The 21703-nt window shown below is 43.4% G+C and overlaps 1 non-coding gene across 1 annotated transcript; it reads right to left on the bottom strand.

Annotated features, from left to right (window-relative positions):
* Positions 1 to 1065: 1065 nt before the first annotated feature.
* Positions 1066 to 1138, bottom strand: trnaf-gaa (transfer RNA phenylalanine (anticodon GAA)). The gene has a single exon. It is a non-coding gene; the product is annotated as a tRNA-Phe (tRNA).
* Between the last annotated feature and the right edge of the window lie 20565 nt (positions 1139 to 21703).

The following is a 21703-nucleotide window of genomic DNA, read 5'->3' as shown; positions in this document are numbered from 1 at the left end:
TTCTACTGACACAAATATCTACAGATCTCGGTCCAAATCTCTGCTTCAGTGACAAGAAAACTTCTAATTGAATGAAATAGTAAAGTCTCCCACCCCCAGTGAAGTGGAGGCAGTTTTCACTCAGAAACCAGTAACTGTGAGTTTAACAATGTGGGAAGGAGAAAGACTCAGTTTGAGCGGTGACATTGCGGGAGGAATGGAGAGCTGGAGTTCACCCAGAAAAGCAGCAAATTTAAAATCAATGGTGTCCAACGTTGGATGGTCCATTAACGGTGATAATTTAATGTTATTGAGCAGAATCACCACAGGATGGTTTATCACAGATTGATGCTAAAACTTTGAATGGAGTGAACTGCAGTAACATTGAATGCAGTAGAAAGGGCAGCACGGTAGCACAGTGATTAGCACTGATGCCTCACAGCGCCAGGGACTCAGGTCCTCGGGTCACCGTCTGTGCGGAGTTTGCACGTTCTCCCCGTGCCTCCGTTGGTTTCCTCCAGGTGTTCCAGTTTCCCTTTCAAAGATGCGTGTTTTAGTTTGATTGGCCATGCTAAATTGGTCCTAGTGTCAGAGGGATTAGAAGGGTAAATATGTGGGTTTACGGGGAATAGGGCGTGGGTGGGATTGTCGTGGGTGAGGACTCGATGATCCGAATGGCCTCCTTCCGGAGGAATCAAAAGAGGTAATGCAAATATACATTGTTTTCGATGAAACAGCAGGTCAACTAAATGTATTTTCACTGCCATGTAAAAGCGGACCAGACATCTGCACTGAAATGTGATGAGGTTGGAAAAACTCAGGACGTTACATGGCATGTCTGCATCAGGAAACAAAGATAAACCTTCACCTCCATCACCTTTCATTAAAATTGGGAATGTTGAGGAATAGAGGAAGGTTTTTAAAAAATGAAATCCAACAAAGAGGAAATATAACAACATCTGGCCGGGGGGAAATTGCGCTGGGTATTTGGTCTGTTGTAGTTTGTGTGAATTGATGTTTGAAGACAGTGCGAGACAAAATGCAGTGGTAATTAGCAGATAGCACAGAAAACCACCAAAGGGATCCTGCCGAAACCAGGGATTGAACCAGGGACCTTTAGATCTTCAGTCTAACGCTCTCCCGACTGAGCTATTTCGGCCGGCTGGCATACGGGAAGCTTTCGTCTCCCAAATATTTAAGAGAACAATGATTTCTGTCCGTTCGTTAGTGCATCATTTCAATTGTACTCAGTATCTGTTTCAATATTTAATATCAATGTATTATTTAACACACATTTCTTCGTTCTGAATTGAATATTTCTGAACATGAACATCACTGAATTGCAAACATAACTGACCAACAGAATGAATCGAGTCACCGGGTAATACAGATCACAATTCAAGATTGAACATAGTTTTTTAAAGAAGTCAACTAAATCGAAATGGAAGAGATTTTTTTTTAAAAAAAAGATGTGTATCTGCTAGTGATCCTTGAGCCGTTTTTGTTATGGGTGTGAGACACTCAGGCGCATAAATTCCGGCCCCTTACGGCAAAGTCCAGCTAGATCCACACTGAGTCTCGATTCCCTCACCTGTCTGAGGGTCTCTTCCTGTTTCTAAGTGGTGGAAAGCGATCTTAAAACAAAGATTTTTCTGTGAAATGTGCACCATTTCCTCTAGTTCACTCACAGGATCACTTGTGTCTATTTTTTTGAGCACACGCTGCTGTCAGATATTTCAGATGGTGATTAAACATATCAGTCTGCGCCTATAAACCCAGTAAATTCTGTTGTAGACTGAACTAGATGTGAACATCTGCTCGGCGTCAAAATCGAACTTCCCTGTCAGTGAGTCAAAAAAAAACTTTTCTTATTTCACAGAAAATATTTGAGGGTGAAGTCAGAGCAATGATAACATGTCTTTAACATCGAGGTTCAGATAATGTTGAGCAATAAACTGAAATCAAGCAACTTTTCCCTTACACGACATGAGAAAGTTTAATGAATGTTTCTGTCTGGTTTTGAACTGGGGAATGTTTCGTGTGTGAGGCGAATGTGATAGCCACTATACTACAGAAACAAACCCAACCATCCTAAAGCTAATCTACCTATCTGCAATGTTCAACTAGGCTGTGTTGCTGCAGGTTCCGATGGTTAGACTGAGAGCCCATGTCACTGAGTTCAGGAAGATAACCGTAACTTTCAATCTGATTGTACAACTTATCCCCAACATCAACATTTAAAAGCTTTCGTCTGGCAAATATCTAAGGGAGCAATTATTTCTACCCTTTTTTAATGCATCATTCTCATATTCCTTCGAATAATCTCAATCAATTGTTCTCAGTAATAAAAGCAAATTACTGCGGATGCTGGAATCGGAAACGGAAAGGGAAAATTCTGGCAAGTGACACAAGGACTGTGAAGAAAGCAGAGCTCTGACAAGCTGATGTTGTTCAGTAGATTTACTGCAGCAAGGTTTCTGTCAGTTCGATACAAACATTACTATTTGAATGTGGTCACTTACAGTGAAATTTAATGCAGTGGAAGGTAGCCTACTTATCTTTACAGGAGGAACCAGCAACGGCTTTATAAATATGAACTGTGCAACGGGACTGAAATTTCTCCCTGCTGTTGACATGGTACAAATATTTACCGACGATTTTCAAGCCGTGGCCATGTAATGGGTTCCGTTGTGTAATGGTGAGCACTTTGGATTTTGATTCCAGCGATCCGAGTTCATATCTCGGCAGGCCCTTGCTTTAATTTGCAAATGCAGATTCCCTCATCACTGCGGCTCCTGTATAATCACTGTACACTTCACCCACCGGTTCCTTATTACCCACAGCACACGGGACTGTTTCAATGACCTTGTGAATGGTCTCATTCTGTGGTATAAACATTGTATGATATTCTGCTTTCCTCACGCTCAGGCCATGGGACCCACAGGACTCGCTTTTATCTCTCCTGAATTGCTCGCTATCAGAGCCCTTCCTGTTGTTATGTTGCCTGGCTCCTGGATTTCACGTGTTTAAAACTTCCTACCTTTCCAACCTTTAACCATTATAATGAAAGGTTATGGAGGTGTAAGAAGTGAATCCTTTCCCCGTGCACACTTGCTGTCTGGCTTCCTCAGTATTTTTTTCCAGCGCTTCCAAATTTCACTGCAGCTGTCTGATCAGATTAAAATGACAATGTAACTAGCTGTATTTGCCCTACGTTTGTACTAGTGGCTTGTTGCTCTAGTGGTATGATTCTCGCTTCGGGTGCGATAGCTCGCCGCGTTCAAATCCCAGGTAAGCCCCATTGTTATTCATGGCCAAGTCTTGTTCATTTCTTTACCGTGCACACAGCAGAATGAGTTCACTCCCAGGTTGGTTTGAGAACCTGACAATGCAGGAAATCCAACAACACAACTCATTCAAGATGCTTTCAAAAGTTGAATGTGCTCATGGACGTTCCCTTCATCCCAAATCAATGATTCCAGAGGGCACGCTGCTTGTGGATTCCGACCCCTGGTTTCATGTACATTGTTATTCATTCATGTGATATGGATGACTAATCCATTTTCTGTCTATATCTGTCTGTCCTTGCTTCTCTGTATCCACCTCGGTCTTTTTCACTCAGTCTCCCTGTGTCTATATCTCATTTCCCTGGTTTGCTCTTATTTCCCTCTAAACTCTCGCTGTCTGTGTGACCAAGTTTCATTAGGAGAGTTGTGCTCGGAAAGGGATGTAATGCGATGACGCTGTTCTCTCTGAGGTTTGGAATAATGAGAAGTGAACTCATTGAAAAGTCTGGAACTACGAGAGAGAGTTTGGCAGTGCACAAGCTGAGAGATTGTATATGCCTCTGATTCTGTGTGCGCCCTTGTATCTGTGTATGCCCCAGTTTCACTGTTCGTATGCCCCTGATTCTGTATTTACTCTTGTATGTTTGGAGTTACTAGTATCTCGGTATGTCTGCGCCTGAATCTTGGTGTATCTGCATCCATATGTGCCCCTGCACCTATATGTGTCCCTGAATCTGTGTAGGCCCCCCTGTATCTCTGTAGGCCCCAATACCCGTGTGTGTGTGTGTGTGTGTGTGTGTGTGTGCCCCTCTATCTTTGAGTGCTTCAGAACCTGTGTGTGCCTGTATATGCATGGCCCCCGAGATCTGTGTGTGTGTTTGTGTGTGTGTGTCCATCCCTGTAAATGTCTAATTCTTTGTGTCTTTTTCAGACTAAACCGTGAAAATGTCTGACAAACGAATTGCAGAGGGCAGCAATGTTTACCCACTAAGATTCTGAATGTGATTACCGTCTGATAACTACATCGAATGTACAATCTGAAGTCTCAAATAATCCCAACTTCAATCTCCAGGCATTATCTCCCAATGGGAAATGAAGAACACGTTTTATCTGCGGTGCCTGTTATAAAAAAGGGCGAATACGCCGGCCGAGATCCTTCTACAAACTCCAATCTCGGACAATATCGTTCAATATTCATATTTCAGCAACCGGTTCGCAGGCTCACAATCACCAGCGCCTGCAGTCGCTGTTGTCGGCCAGCAGATGGTGGTGTTGCATCGCTTTAATCACAAGACAGTGCAGCAGGTTTGAGGACATATCTGAGGAACATTTATTTCCCTGTTTCCATGGAAAGGGAACAAATGGCAAAGCAATGGCATTAATATCTCTGTCAGTAACATTCACAGGGAAATCTGGCCGAAGGATAGCGAATTTAATACTTGCATTCATATTTACCTTTCGGCTAGTGAACAAGTCGATTACCAGCTAATTATTGTGCAACTTTACCTTTCAGTGATTTAAGGATTTGTCCATTTTCTCATCCAGACATTATCAAATAATATTTCATTATAATTGGACACATGTCTCTTTTTCGCTGGATTTACTTTTCTTCGGCGCTCATTTTTTTCCTTAGTCCCTTCAGAAATCCAGCCGAACCCTGCCTGTATGTTATGTTCTGTGTATATTTAAACATAGTTCCTTGTTATAATTTTTGCCGAAAAGTCTGAGGCAGATCTTGACAGCGTGATCAGCAAATTAAACATCTCCACACAAGCCTGGCTGAGTGCGGCTGTGTTTGAGTGCGTGGTGAGCCATCAGGATCTGCCGACTCCTCTAAGAACATCTATTCACAAGGAAACAGGTGAGCTGAGAGATTGAAGCAATAAATGTAGGGTCAAAATGTAGGCAGGGTTCTGAGGAATGTGGAGGAACCGGAAGATCTTGGGGTTCATATCCACAGATCTCTCAAGGTTAACACTCAAGTGCATAGAACCGTGAAGAAGACCTATAATGTTTTCCCGGTTATTTATAGGGAGTTTGAGTTTAAGACTGTGGGATTATGCTGCAACGACATCAGATCACATTTGGAATATTTTGTGCAGCTCTGGTCACCACGCTACAAGAAGGATATGGAAGCATTGGAGAGAGTGCAGAGGAGATTTACCAGGATGCTGCCTGGTTTGGAGGGTAGGTCTTTTGAGGAAAGGTTGAGGCAGCTGAGGCTTTTGTCTTTAGAGCAGAGGAGGATGAGAGGCGACTTAATAGAGGTTTATAAGATAATGACGGGGTTAGATACAGTGGACGTGCAGAGTATATTTCCTCAGGTGGATGTAGCTGCTACTAGGGAGCAAAACTGTAAGGTTCATGGTGGGAGATATAAGAACATAAGAAATAGGAGCAGGAGTAGGCCATCTAGCCCTTCGAGCCTGCCCCGCCATTCAATAAGATCATGGCTGATCTGTCGTGGCTCAGTTCCACATTCCCGCCCTCTCCCCATAATCCTTAATCCCTTCTCTTATCAAAAACCCATCAACCCGCGTCTTAAAAATATTTAGCGAGGCAGCCTCCACCACTTCAACGGGCAGAGAATTCCAGAGATTCACCACCCTTTGAGTGAAGAAGTTCCTCCTCAACTCCGTTCTAAACCGCCCCCCCGCCTTTATCTTGAGGCTGTGCTCCCTGGTCCTACTGCCCTTTCTGAACGGGAAGAGTCTCTCCACCTCTATCCTATCCATCCCATTCATCATCTTATACGTCTCAATGAGATCTCCCCTCATTCTTCTAAACTCTAACGAGTACAAGCCTAGTTTATTCAGCCTCTCCTCATAGCTCAACCCCCGCAACTCCGGCATCAGCCTAGTAAACCTTCTCTGCACTCCCTCCAAGGCCAAAATATCCTTGCGTAAGTACGGCGCCCAAAACTGCACACAGTACTCCAGCTGCGGCCTCACCAATGCCCTATACAGCCCCAGCAAGACCTCCCTACTTTTATATTCAATCCCCCTCGCTATGAAGGCCAGCATCCCATTCACCTTCCTGACCACCTGCTGCACCTGCAAGCTGGGTTTTTGCGACGCATGCACAAGGACCCCGAGGTCCCTCTGCACCGTCGCCTGCTGCAGTTTTTCGCCACGTAAGTAATCATCCTTCCTACCATTATTCCTACCAAAGTGGACCACCTCGCACTTGCTAACATTAAAGTCCATTTGCCATTTCCTGGCCCATTCGCCCAGCTTATCTCGATCCTTCTGTAGACTCTCCACACCCTCCGCACAATTTGCCATTCCACCAATCTTAGTGTCATCAACAAATTTCGACACCATACTCTCAGTTCTCTCCTCCAGATCATCAATAGGAGGGATGTCCAAGGTAGTTTCTTTACTCAGAGAGTGGTTGGGGTGTGGAATGCACTGCATGCTGTGATAGTGGAGTCGGAAACTTTAGGAACTTTCAAGCGGTTGTTGGATAGACACATGGAGGACACCAGAATGATAGGGAGTGGGATAGCTTGATCTTAGGATTAGACACAGTTCGGCACAGCATTGAGGGCCGAAGGGCCTGTACTGTGCTGCACTGTTCTATGTTTCTATGTTTCTATGTAAATGCATCATTGTGTCTATCTCCAGTGGAAGGGTACAAGTCAATATTTAATATTCACTGCTTGAATGGTCTCCCCTGAATGGAAAAACTACAACTCAAAGGCTCTGGGCCGATCGATATTTTTACGGGGAAGTCTGATGTTTTGATGAATGAAAAGGGAACTGAAGGCGATGTTACTGGGTATAGAACATAAAAGAAGGGAGGAGCCTGATGTGGAGCAATAAAACAAAACAGAAAAACAAAAAGGAAAAAGTAGAGCAGTTGGGCCGAATGGCCTGATTCTGTGCTGCAAACTTCCTGAAACTTTCCAGTCCAACCCCCTGAATTATTTGAGAAAACGATTCTCCCCCTATTTGTGCGGGTTTCCGCCCAAAATGCAAAAATGTGCATTTTAAGTACATTGGCCATGCTGCATCCCCCCTTAGTGCCCAATTATTTGTAGGTTACGTCGATTAACCATGACAATTTTTCACCTCTCCTCCAAGCTGGAAATCAAAAATGGGAACATTTAACATCAAAAGGGAAGCACACTTTCTCTGTGGACAACTATCAGCTGTCCTTTTCTCCGATTTTTATGATTATGATTCATTTTTCATTCCCTCCCGCTGCAGTATAAAGATCTCTCACTTTCTATATCTGTTAGCTTTGACAGAGGGTCATCTGGACTCGAAACGTCAGCTCTTTTCTCTCCATTCAGATGCTGCCAGACCTGCTGAGATTTTCCAGCGTTTTACCTTTTCGTTTCACCCAAGTATCTATTCAGATGGCTTTTCCTGAACGCTTCCGACTGTCTTGTGGGGGGAAAATAACCTTGGAGCAAGCTGGAGACTGAATTCTGGAAATCTTGTGAGGTGATGGATGCTCACAAACTCAATCATGGGAATCCTGGATCAAAATAAACAAGAGGAATTTAAAAACAACAAACAATATTGGGCGCCGTGGAAACAACTGAACACAATACGCGTTTCAACTATTCCTCTCCAAGCGAAATAAAATTATTAACTGATGGAGCGTCCTATATGGATTCTGAACACCTGAAAACAATTCACAAACTATGGAAGTTAATTTCCAGTGTAGCTGCTGTTGTGCTCTTTGAAACATTATTCACAGAGCGGGCCCAGGGCGCTGTGGACCAATGCCAGAAAGAATTGTCAAACTGACCCTTATATTGGCGTGAAGAGATTTGCTAGTCCCGTTATTTCCTCCATATTTTGAGTTTGTCATCAATAATAAAAAAAATCTTTCATAAGAACATACGAAATCGGAGCAAGAGTAGGTCATGTGGCCCCTCAAGCATGTTCTGTCATTCAGTAAGATCGTGGCTGATCTTTCCAGCATGAGAAGAGAGATTAATTTTCTCCTTTGTCCGCCCTCCACCCTCACCACATTCTACCCCACCTCCATCCTCTCTCTCACACGCACACACGCTCTCACTTCCTCCGTCCCACTTTCTGATTAACGACGTTAGTTAGAAACATTGAGCAAATATTCCTCAGAATACCTTCAGTCATTGGATCATGAAATACAATGATGTATGGAGTTCACTCTGTAAGTGCTGTAACATTGACAATTCTTCTACATCTGTTTGATCTACATATACTGTTGTTCACAGTGAAATCCGAAGTCGAAGAATTATCTCACAGCGGTGAACTAGTTTCATGTATTTTTGATCAAAGAAGGTCCTGTAGAGCCAGCTAGTGGATTTTTCGTTCTCTGCAGACACATGTACTTTCGAAAACTGTACCATGATATTGCTGAAATATTGTTGTGCAATATTATTACGGATTTTATTTCTTTGATTTTATCATTCCTGAATTTTATGTTTTTTTTATTGTTCTTTTGCCTTTGTCACGGTTGCCATTTAAATTAATTCCGACATTATTTTCCCTCGTTTGCTGGCATGTAACAATAAATAACGAGTAGTAAGAAGTCTCGCCAGGTTCAAGTGCAGCAGGGTTATTTGTAATCACAGGCTTGTGAAGCGTTGCTCCTTCATCAGATAACCTGATGTTGTGAGACTTCTTACTGTGCCCACCCCAGTACAACGCTGGCACCACCACACCAGGATTAACAACGTACATTGTGCTTAGTATTGTTAGAATGTCGCTCAACCGAGTCCTAAATCTACAACTAATGAGATTGGATTATTCGCTTCTCTCGTTTCTTTTTTCCCCTGAAGTTCCGAGTGCAGAAAATCCAATTTCTCCAGGTCTCCCATTTCAAGGTTAGCACTTCACAGCATCAGGGACCCAAGTTCAATTCAGGTGTCGGCTGGCTGCGCGAAGTTTACATTCTCCCACTATTTGTGCGGGTTTCCACCCAAAATGCAAAAATGTGCATTTTAGGTACATTGGCCATGCTGCATCCCACCTTAGTGCCCAATTATTTGTAGGTTAGGTGCATTAACCATGACAATTTTGTGTGGTTACGGGGATAGGTTGGTGAGAGGGCCTGGGTAAAATACTCTTTCTGAGAATTGGTACAGGCTCGATGGCCGAATCCTCTCCTTCTGTGGGGCTTCTAAGATTCTCTGATAGTAACCACAGCTCCGCGTCAACATTAAAATTGAAACAGTTACATCTGAATCTGAAAAGAATGTGTTACCAGGGGATATATTTGCACATTTGTTTTTTTTTTATGTGTTGGTATTTGAAAGTTAGGATTTCATTGGGATCTTGGTGGAATCATATTGTTTAAAACTTATTTTTAAATCAGAAAAGCTGGGATATTTCACCAAAACAATGTGAATCAACGGGGTTTAAAATAATGGTGGAATCATTATCAGTTCACTACATTACAAGGATAACAAAATGTTCAATAATAATCAGACATAATCATGTAACAACTTTGATTAGAAAAAAAAAATCATCTTGGTTCTCTACAACTGATTGACTGGGGGATCTGGTGTTTTCCATTGTTGGGGGCAGACGTGAATTTTCTTCTATCTAGAAAAAAATTCATTGTCTCCAACGCAGCAGCACTTAGTTAGTACCAGAAACTCTGGACACTGGAGGACGGACATTGCAGCTCTGCAGTGTTAGGGAGGGATGGAACTCTGGAATTTTTGATTCAGGTGAGAGATAAGCTGGCATAAAATGAACCAATCCAATGGACAAGAAACAATACGAGAATATGAGCTTGAAAGGGAAAGATAACAATATTTTATTGCTTATTCACCGGTTAATGCAGGCAATAAAAATGGTAAAGGAAAACCTCAGTACATTCTTCAGCTGTTCCCGGAACTTGGTCTGCGTCACCGCATAGATAAAAACGTTATTGCACGAACTGAGAAGCTGCAGCATGTTGGTCGTTTCTTGAAGAATGAACTGTGGGTCATTGAAATCCAGGCCGGTAAAGTAGGCCTCACCCGTAATCTGTACGTAGAGGAAATGCCCGACATAGGTGACCCAAAGGAGGAGGAAGCTGAGGGAGATGGCGAACAGCAGGACAATTGACCTTTTGCGGTTTGCCATTTCTAGGTCTTCCTGATTCTGGCAGCCTCGGAGTTTTCTACGGGCTCTGCTGGCCGCTACAATATGTCTTATCGTGAGGACATTGAGCAGTAGAATCAGGAGGAATGGAAGAAAGGGTGTAAAGATGCGGTCAAGCCAGTCATATGCCTGCCAGGCGGGCGAGGTGTAATAGCTGGACTTGATATCGCAGAACCAGGGCATTCCGTCCAGAATGTATAAGGGCTGGTAGGTGAAGTAGAAAGGGATATTCTTGACACAGCTCAGGGTGCAGATCAGTCCTATAACCGACAATGCAGTTTTCTCAGTGCAGTATTTGGTCTTTAGTCTCTGGCAACAGATGGCCACAAAACGGTCAATGGTGAAAGCCACTGTCAGCCAGACTGAGCCATCCCGCGTGGCATAGACCAACACGGTGCTGACAGCGCATCCGCGGGTGGTCGACAGAACACTTTCACGGAAATAAATTCCTCCAATCCGGTTGAGGACGACGGCAGTGATAATGACAAGAAAATCGCTCACTGCTATCGCCACCAGGTAGAAGGTGATGCACCGGGAGAGGCCACTCCGCCCTCGGGATAAGATTATAATCACCATCAAGTTGGCTATTAACGATAAAAAGAGAAAGACAGGAAGACATTACCGAGCAGATTCTAAACACGAGCCTCATCTAATGCATTCTGAAACCTTCCTCACCCACCCTAATGTTATTTTGCTACGCCAGAACCCTGGTCTTTTGTTTGGCATCCTATTCTAGATGAACAGACGTTTTCTATGATCAACATTTTTGAAACAGGAAACACTGTCTTGAACGACCAAGAAAAGTTTAGCCTCTCGCCATTAAGTTCATCCTCTGAAGTGTAAGATCATTTCCAATCTTAGCTCCTACTTGTATTTGACTTGAGCGTTCAAACGCTCCCCCTCCCCCCTCCCTGCCCCATAAACATCATCCAGTGCAGATGCCTAGTATCGACTGTCATATCACACATCACAAACCTGCCTTAGGTTAGTTGGGGCTTAAACACTTGTCCAATATCTTGTAAAAACTGCATTTCAGCAACATGATTAGTCTTCTGGGTGTTCGTCCAAACTGGATCTTTAGTGTGTTTATGCTCATTTGAAACATTTGAAAACAGGAGGATTGCTCACAATGAGTCCTGACCATTTATCACACCGATATTTTCTCACCTACAACAGCTACGGCCTAATAGGTCCTTAAATTTCATAAACTCATTGTTGTTTTCAAGTCATCCATAGCCTCGCCGCTCCTTATCTGCAAACCTCCGACGACACTGTTAATATCATACAATATTTAACATCTGGTATGCTCAGGAATTAAGTAGCTCCATCAGTGTTAATTTTGCCTTTAGCTGCCAAAACCTCAATGTTAGCAATCCTCTCCCTCAAGTGCCCTGCCTCTCTTGCTTTCATTATAGCTCGGTTTAAAATATTTTCCTTTACTGAGTCTTTAAGACATTTGCCCGAATGTTGTGGTTAATGGGAAATTTGGTTTGCGCAAGCTGCTGACAAGTTCGCCTTTCCGCATGGACTTTCGTAGTGGCAAAAAAAAACGTTGAAATCAAATTTCTGAAGTAAAACCATGAGATGGACAATGTATGTTGACCTTCCCAGTAAATAAAAACATTCATTAAATTAACGTTCTATTATGATGTATGGAAAAATCTGAAACATACCATATCCATCTAGAGATAGTACTGTGGATTCCTGTTATGAATTAATATATTTTATATCACAATATATTTAATATAATTGTTACATTTTGATAAATCAGTGCAGCATATTGTAATGAAATAATGCACGACATTGAATTTTACTGCACTGTGATTTGTCATTGTTCTGTGCAATGCTAAAACGTTAGGCAGCATCTTATAACATTTGACTGAACTGCAATGTTTAAAAGAAACACGTCCATACACATTCATGTATAACATTTCATAACTAGGAAATCTAACAAACGCAGTGTCTATAAATTTGCACCATGGAGCATTGGATAATATCTTATACTGTGAACAAAATAAGTGGGACTAATAACTGGGGTGTAGTGGCATAGTGGTTAGCATTGCTTCCTCAGAGCGCCAGGGCTCTGGGTTAGATTTCCGACTTGGGTCGCTGTCTGTGTGAAGTCTGCATGCTCGACAGACTGGAGGGACTGATTGTGGACAAGTCTCCAGGACCGGATGGAATGCATCCGAGGGTTCTGAAACAAATGGCGGAGGTGATAGTGGATGCCTTGGTGGTTATTTTCCAGACGTCGCTGGATTCCGGGGAAGTGCCGGAAGATTGGAAAACAGCTAATGTTACGCCGTTGTTTAAGAAGGGTGGCAGGCAAAAGGCGGGGAATTATAGGCCGGTTAGTTTAACGTCTGTTGTAGGTAAAATGTTAGAATCCGTCATCGAGGAGGAAATAGCGAGGCATCTTGAGGGGAATTGCTTGATAGAGCAGACGCAGCATGGTTTCGTTAAGGGGAAGTTGTGTCTGACAAATTTATTGGAGTCCTATGAGGATGTGTCTAGGGCCGTGGATAGAGAAGAGCCGGTGGATGTGGTCTTTCTTGATTTTCAGAAGTCGTTTGACAAGGTACCTCACAAGAGGTTATTGCAGAAGGTAAGGGGGCATGGAGTTGGATGTAGGGTGTTAGCGTGGGTATAGGATTGGTTGTCAAATAGGAGGCAGAGAGTGGGGGTTAATGGGCGCTATTCGGATTGGCAGTTGGTGACTAGTGGAGTGCCCCAGGGGTCGGTGCTGGGTCCTCAGCTATTTACCATTTATATAGATGAATTGGAGGAGGGAACCGAGTGTATGGTGTCGAAATTTGCTGATGACACCAAGATTGGTGGAATGGCAAATTACGCAGAGGGTGTGGAGAGTCTGCAGAAGGATCTAGATAGGCTGGGCGAATGGGCCAGGAACTGGCAAATGGAATTTAATGTTAGCAAGTGCGAGGTGGTCCACTTTGGTAGGAATAATGGTTGGAAGGATTATTACTTATGTGGCGAAAAACTGCAGCAGGCGACGGTGCAGAGGGACCTCGGGGTCCTTGTGCATGAGTCGCAAAAACCCAGCTTGCAGGTGCAGCGGGTGGTCAGGAAGGCTAATGGGATGCTGGAAATCATAGCGAGAGGGATTGAATATAAAAGTAGGGAGGTCTTGCTGGAGCTGTATAGGGCACTGGTGAGGCCGCAGCTGGAGTACTGTGTGCAGTTTTGGTCGCCGCACTTTCGCAAGGATATTTTGGCCTTGGAGGGAGTGCAGAGGAGGTTTACTAGGCTGATAACGGAGTTGAGGGGTTTGAGCTATGAGGAGAGGCTGAATAAACTAGGCTTGTACTCGTTAGAGTTTAGAAGAATGAGGGGAGATCTCATTGAGACGTATAAGATGATGAATGGGATGGATAGGATAGAGGTGGAGAGACTCTTCCCGCTCAGAAAGGACAGTAGGACTAGGGGGCACAGCCTCAAGATAAAGGCGGGGGGGCGGTTTAGAACGGAGTTGAGGAGGAACTTCTTCACTCAAAGGGTGGTGAATCTCTGGAATTCTCTGCCCGTTGAAGTGGTGGAGGCTGCCTCGCTAAATATTTTTAAGACGCGTTTTGATGAGTTTTTGATAAGCGAGGGGATTAAGGGTTATGGGGAGAGGGCGGGAATGTGGAACTGAGCCCCGACAGATCAGCCATGATCTTATTGAATGGCGGGGCAGGCTCGAAGGGCTAGATGGCCTACTCCTGCTCCTATTTCTTATGTTCTTATGTTTTCCCTGTGTCTGTGTGGTTTTCTCCTACGGTCCAAATATGTGCGGGTTATGTTGATTGATCTTGCTAAATTGTCCTTAATTGTCAGAGATTAGTAGGATAAATATGTGGGGTTACAGGGGAACCTTCTGAGACTGTTGTTGGTGCAGACTCAATAGACCAAATGGCCTCCTTCTGTACTGTAGGGAGCCCATGTTTCTAAATTATAATTCTGTCTAAAACTGAAATATCATATACTGCATCTCCATATATGAACCCAAGTGAAGTATATTAAACTGAAATAACACTGCATTTAAATAACAAACAGCCCATTTCTAAGATACAACAACAGATTTTCTATCAATTTACCAAACAAAAATATTATCAAAATCTGTATCTATATATTCAAAATCCATATCTTACCCGGGATACCAATAACAGCGAGAATAGGATAGTAAGTGGCATAAAATAGTCCATTCGCTGGCCCGTGCATTGTTATTTCTGAAATTGAACAAATCCTCCAAGCTGTACACTGAAGCTCTGCAGCACATTAAAAGCATCCTTCATTTATATGCAGTGAAAACCTCAAGGGTGACAATTAAGCTAGGTGCATTTGATTTACAGTTCAGTAAACAAATAGATTCACTCACGAGCCCATTCCTCCTATGTACAACATTGGCAACATGGAAGGTTCCATATTTTCGTGGGCAAACTGCTTGCCGTTTTTGTACATCACCACCACCATTCTCCCGACCCCTCTCCGCGCCTCCCAACACCACAATGAAAACACCCACCAAAGCATGACTTGGAATCTGCATTATATGAAGCCACTGTTGATAGGCATTGTTCAGAGGTAACCTGGAATCCACTCATGTTCCCAGATAAGAGTACGATGGAGAAGGAATGTCTGGGGTATATACGGGATAAATTTCTGGACCAAAACGTTGAGGAATCAGCAAGGAAACAAGCCCTTTTAGACGGGGTATTGTGTAACATGAAAATATTATTTGGCAATCTCGTTGAGATAGAGCCCTTGGAGATCAATGACTATAATATGATATAATTCTATATCAAGTTGGATACTGAGGTAGTAGATTCTGAGGCCAGGGTGCTAAATCTCAACAAAGGGACCTAAGATGATCTGAGACATGAATTAGATTTGATGGACTGGGAAATAGATGTATTGAAACTAATGACTGAAAGAAAAAGGAAAAGTGATGCAGATGTTAAAAAAGTAGCATGAGGCAAATGGTAAAGAGATTGAGGAGGTTGAAATGGGTGGGTAGTACAGAATTGCAAAGAAAGAAAGATTATGGGCTGAATGGAGAGAGAAGTGAATAAGAGTGGGCTTTGCATTGGGCGGGAATCGAACCCAGGGCTTCTCACGTGGTACTTGACAGTTCGACAACAGAGCCATCAATGCAAAGATCAGGGGCCGCTGCTCATTTCATTCAACCAATGCTTTCACATGCAAAGAAATGTTCATGATTTTTTACAGCAAATTCAATGCAACTAACACACAACAACAACAGAGATGAAGTAACCACTGCTCGTTAACTGGGCAGGAGTCGAACCGGGCCTCCCGCTTGGCGCGCGAGCATTACACCGCTGAACCACCAATGCTGTGCTTGCTGATTCGCCCCCATACAAAACATACATGTCAGATACACACATGAAATCATATCACTTTCTATTTGCGACTTTTAACTTCCTGCTCTCCACCTCAGACATTTCCACATTCATCAAAAATGACCGACCTCAAACCCAATCCTGTTCCTCAATCCACTGATAGTACTGCACCTACTGCGAGTAGCTTGCTGCATTTGGTTCCATAATTCAGTGGTTTAAGCGCTGGTTTTATAACCCAACGGTCACGAGTTCAATTCTCGCTGGAGCCTTGAAGGAAAAAGTATTAGTAGAAGCCTTTAGGATGAAAGCAGGCAGACTGGCACTCAAAACGAAGTGTCCTTAAGATTAGAGAGGCAGATCATGTGTAACTTCGGGAAATAAGAACATTTTCTTCTTCGTGAAAAATTGATCAATTACAGGATGAGAATCTGAGAACAGTAGACTGCAATGTTCCAATAATGGATCAGAATCTCAGGACAACAGATTGTAATGATTGTAATGTTGCAATAATGGATCAGAGTCTGAGAACAATTTTGGATCAGGATCCGAGAAAATATACTGTAATGTTTCAATACTGGAACAGAATCCGTGAACAATAGACTGCAAAGTTTCAATACCGGATCAGAATCAGAGAACAATAGACAATAGATTGCAATGTTCCATCAAACGATCAGAATTTGACAACATCCGAATGCAATTTTTAAGAAATGGATCTGAGTCTGAGAACAATAGAATGTAATCTTCCAAACTTGGATCAGTATCTGAGAACAATGGGCTGTAAATGTTTCAACATTTGATCAGAATCTGAGGACAATAGACTGTAATGATCCATTACTGGATCAGGATCTCACGACCATAAATTGTAATGTTCCAATAATGTATTAGAATCTGAGAACAATCGACTGTAATTTTCCAACAATGGATCAAAACCTGAGAACAATAAACTGTTACACTCCAATATTGGATCACATTCTGAGGGGAAAAAAAATGTTCCAATGTTCCAATACTGGATCAGAATCTGAGAACAATAGACTGCACTGCTCAAATACTGGATCAGAGTCTGAGATCAATGGTCTGTAATATTCCAACATTGATCAGAATTTAAGAGCAATCGACTGTAATGATCCATCGCAGGATCAGAATCTGAGAACAATAGACTGCTGTGTTCCAACACTTGATCTGAATCAGAGAACAATTGATTGTCATGTTCCAGTACAGAATCAGAATTTTCCAGTGCTGGATCAGAAACAGACAACAACAAACTGCATTGTTCCAAACATGGATCGGAATCTGTGATTAATCGAATACGATGTTCCAATATTAGATCAGAATCTGAGAACGACATACTGCAATGTTACAATACTGGATCTGAATCTGAGAACAATAGACTGCCATGTTCCAACACTGGATCAGAATTTGAGATCAATAGAGAACAATGATCCAGTAATGGATCAGAAACTGAGGACCGCAGACTGCAATGTTGCAATAGTGGATCAGATTCTGAGAACAATAGACTGTAATGTTCCAATACTGGATCAGAATCTGGGAACATATACAGCAATATTCCAATAATGGATCAGCATCTGACAGCAATAGATTGTAATGTTCCAATAATGGGTCAGAATCTGAGAACAGTAGAATGCAATGTTCCAATGCTGGATCAGAATCTGAGAACAATAGACTGCAATGTTGCAATACTGGGTCCGATTCAGAACAATTGACTGCAAAGTTCCAATACTGGATCAGATTATGGGAAGAATGGACCGGGATGTTCCAATAGTGGATCAGAATCTGAGAGCAACAGACTGGAATGTTCCAAAAACGGGTCGGAATCTGTGATTAATAGACTGTAATGTTCCAATACTGGATCATAAACTGAGAATAATAGATTGTAATATTTCAAAACTGAATCAGAATCTGAGAACAGTAGACTGCAATGTCTCAATAATGGATCACAATCTGAGAACAGTAGACTGCAATGTTTCAATGCTGGTTATAATCTGAGAACAATACTCTGTAATGTTCAAATAATGTATCAGAATCTGAGAGCAACAGACTGCAATGTGCCAATAATGGGTCTGAATATGTGAGTAATAAAATGTGATATTCCAATACTGAATCAGAATCTGAGAACAATAAACTGCAATATTCTAAAACTGAATGAAAATCTGAGGGCAATTGACTGCAATGTTCAAATACTGGATAAGAATCTGAGAGCAATAGACTGCAATGTTCAAATAATGGACCTGATTCTAAGAGTAATAGACTGCCATGTTCCTCTTTGTTAGCTTTGCACCGTCGGGTCCAGGGGTGGCACTGTCATTGGATAATCGATGATTGACAAGCGCTCATGAACACCTCAGTCGTGTTTTATATCAGGTTCATTGCTCAGCATTAGATACGGTAATTCTTGATTCTTTGTTGCATCCACGGCATGCTGCCATGGAGGTGATCCCGAACACACTCCAGAGAACCATTACCTTCCTGGCAGGTACTTGCCTGTCTTTCCCAGTCTATGTTAGGATTAAAATCATCCATTCATACTCATTCTGCTTTGACGGCACAGTTGTCTAATTTCAGCATTTACAAGATTTAGCATTTCTGGGCTATTACCACATAGTCGATAAATGACACCTATTGTGAAATTAGTGATTTTATGTTTGGGGAGGACATTTGGCCCGTCTTCTACATGCCGGCCCAAGATCACCCAAGTCCCTGTTATAATCCCACATTCTCCCACCCAGCCCATAGAAACATAGAAATTTGAAGCAGGAGGAGGCCATTCCGCCCTTCCAGCCTGTTCCCCCATTCATTCTGATCATGGCTGATCATCCAACTCAATATCCCGGTTCTGCATTCCCACCATAATCTTTGACCCCCTCCGCTCCAAGTGCCATATCCAACTGCTTCTTCAAACCATTCTCTATTTTGTAAACTTTCACTTTACATGGCGGTGAATTCCTCAGGTTGTCCATTCTCTGGGTGAAGAAATTTCCCCTCATCCCTCTTCCAAACTGTCGACCCCTTATTCTGAGTCTAGTTCTGGACTCCCCTACCATTCTTTGTGAAACTACCTTGTATGACCCTATTAGAATTTTGTTAGTCTCTAAGAGATTCCTCCCTCATTCTTCTGATCGTCAGCGAATATGAATTTAACAGACTCAATCTCATCTCATGTGTCAGCCCTAACATGCCAGGAATCAGTTTGGTAAACCTTTTCTGCACACCCTCGAGGGCATGGACATCCTTCCTCAGATGAAAAGAACAAAACTGCTCACAATATTCCAGGTGTGTGGCCTCACCAAGCCTCTGTATACTTGCAACAACACATCCCTTTTCCTGTACTCGAAACCTTTCACTGTGAAAGTCAACATAATATTTGTCTTCTTTCTGGCCTGTTACACATCCATGCTTACCTTCAGTGAATGGTGTACGAGGATACCCAGGTCTCGCTGCACATGCTGCTCTCTTAATTTAAATCCTATCAAATAGTATGTGTGGTGTATGGTGTCGAAATTTGCTGATGACAGCTAGAATGGTGGAACGGCAAATTGCGCGGAGGGTGTGGAGAGCCTGCAGAAGGATCTAGATAGGCTGGGCGAATGGGCCAGGAACTGGCAAATGGAATTTAATGTTGGCAAGTGCGAGGTGATCCACTTTGGTAGGAATAATGGTAGGAAGGACTATTACTTATGTGGAGAAAAACTGGACCTCGGTGTCCTTGTGCATGAGTCGCAAAAACCCAGCTTGCAGGTGCAGCAGGTGGTCAGGAAGGCTAATGGGATGCTGGCCTTCATAGCGAGGGGGATTGAATGTAAAAGTAGGGAGGTCTTGCTGCAGCTGTACAGGGCACTGGTGAGGCTGCAGCTGGAGTACTGTGTGCAGTTTTGGTCGCCGCACTTACGCAAGGATATTTTGGCCTTGGAGGGAGTGCAGAGGAGGTTTACTAGGCTGATAGCGGAGTTGAGGGGGTGGAGCTATGAGGAGAGGCTGAATAAACTAGGCTTGTACTCGTTAGAGTTTAGAAGAATGAGGGGAGAGCTCATTGAGACGTATAAGATGATGAATGGGATGGATAGGATAGAGGTGGAGAGACTCTTCCCGCTCAGAAAGGACAGTAGGACAAGGGGGCACAGCCTCAAGATAAAGGGGGGGGGGCGGTTTAGAACGGAGTTGAGGAGGAACTTCTTCACTCAAAGGGTGGTAATCTCTGGAATTCTCTGCCCGTTGAAGTGGTGGAGGCTGCCTCGTTAAATATTTTTCAGACGCGGATTGATGGGTTTTTGATAAGAGAGGGGATTAAGGGTTATGGGGAGAGGGCGGGAAAGTGGAACTGAGCCACGACAGATCAGCCATGATCTTATTGAATGGCGGGGCAGGCTCAAAGGGCTAGATGGCCTACTCCTGCTCCTATTTCTTATGTTCTTATGTTCTAATAATGTGTAGAGCCAGAAACTTTTAAAGGAGCTTACGGCATTTGTCTCTACCAGCAAATAACGCACTGAATTTTGGACAACAATGACAACCTTTGCATAAATACATGACGCTCTCTCGTTCCTTCATTCTGGACTTCTCCACCAAGGGAAATAATTTTATCCTGTCGCTCTGTATCTTCCCCTCATAATTTCGTATACTTCTATCAAGTCACCACCCAGCCTTCTTTGTTTCAAGGAAAATAACTCCAACTTGTCCAATCTAGCTACACTTTTCTGCACCTCCCAAAGAATCCGACATTGCAGAAGGAGGCCATTCGACCCATCGTCTGAACTTACCACAGTCCCACACAGACCCTTTCTGCGTAACTCCTCATATTTAACCTGCCATCCCTCCTCACACTCGGATCAACTTAGCAAAGCCAATTTACTTAACCAACACATCTTTGGAGTGTCGGAGGAAACTGGGACACTCGGAGGAATCCCACGCAGATATGAGCAGAATGTGCAAACTCCATGTAGATAGTAAGCCTAAGCTGGAATTCAACCCTGGCACTGTGAGGCAGTAGTGGTAAGCATTGTGCCATTGTGCCACCCTGAATCTCCCCCAGACACCTCTAATCACACCCCACCCGACCAAGTCAAACTAAACTCTCATTTCTGTCAGAGGAATTCAAAGGGGTTTGCTCACACTTGTAGCTTCGGGTCTGCCGAGGCTGGAAGATCAGCCAGGCCTTGGCACCCCCATTCCGGGGAGAGTGGAAAGATTAACCCATTACTCTCAGCCTAAGTCCCACCTAACTCCTAGGAGAATTGAAGGGCCCTTCCTATGCCGCCTGGCAGCTGATAAGAGGAAAATAGTCTCCAGACCAAACTCCTCAACTGTCCCTGCAGGAGTAAGGTGCCAAACATGGGTGTCAGTACCAGTGGGCAGTGTCATGGGGATTGGCTGGTCTCATAGCCAGTAGGGGGAGCTATACAATAAATGGCAGAAACTTCAGTAGTATAGACAGACAGAGGGACCTGGATGTGCAAGTCCACAGATCCTTAAAGTGGCAGCACAGGTGGAGAGGGTGGTGAAAAAGGCATATAGTATGCTTGCCTTTATTGGACCGGGCATAGAGTATAAAAGTTGGCAGATGATGTTGCAGCTATATAGAACGTTGATTAAGCCACATTTGGAATACTGCATACAGTTGTGGTCGCCACATTACTAAAATGACGCGGAGGCTTTGGAGAGAGTACAGAAGAAGTTTACCAGGATGTTGTCTGGTATAGAGGGTCTTAGCTATGAGGAGAGATTGGGTAAACTGAGGCTGTTCTCCCTGGAAAGACGGAGGATGAGGGATGACCTAATACAGGTGTTCAAAATTATGAAGGGCATAGACAGGGTGAACAGTGGGAAGCTTCCTCCCAGGTCAGAGGTGACTAACACAAGGGGTCACAAGTTCAAGGTGAGGGGGACAAGGTTCAACACACATATCAGGGGGAATATTTTACATTGAGGGTGGTGGGGGCCTGGAATGCACTGCCAAGCAAGGTGGTTGAGGCGGACA

Source organism: Carcharhinus amblyrhynchos, unplaced genomic scaffold, assembly GCF_965287045.1.
Source record: "Carcharhinus amblyrhynchos unplaced genomic scaffold, sCarAmb.v2.hapA scaffold_38, whole genome shotgun sequence".
Lineage (NCBI taxonomy): Eukaryota > Metazoa > Chordata > Chondrichthyes > Carcharhiniformes > Carcharhinidae > Carcharhinus > Carcharhinus amblyrhynchos.
This window is presented reverse-complemented; position numbering and strand designations above follow the sequence as displayed.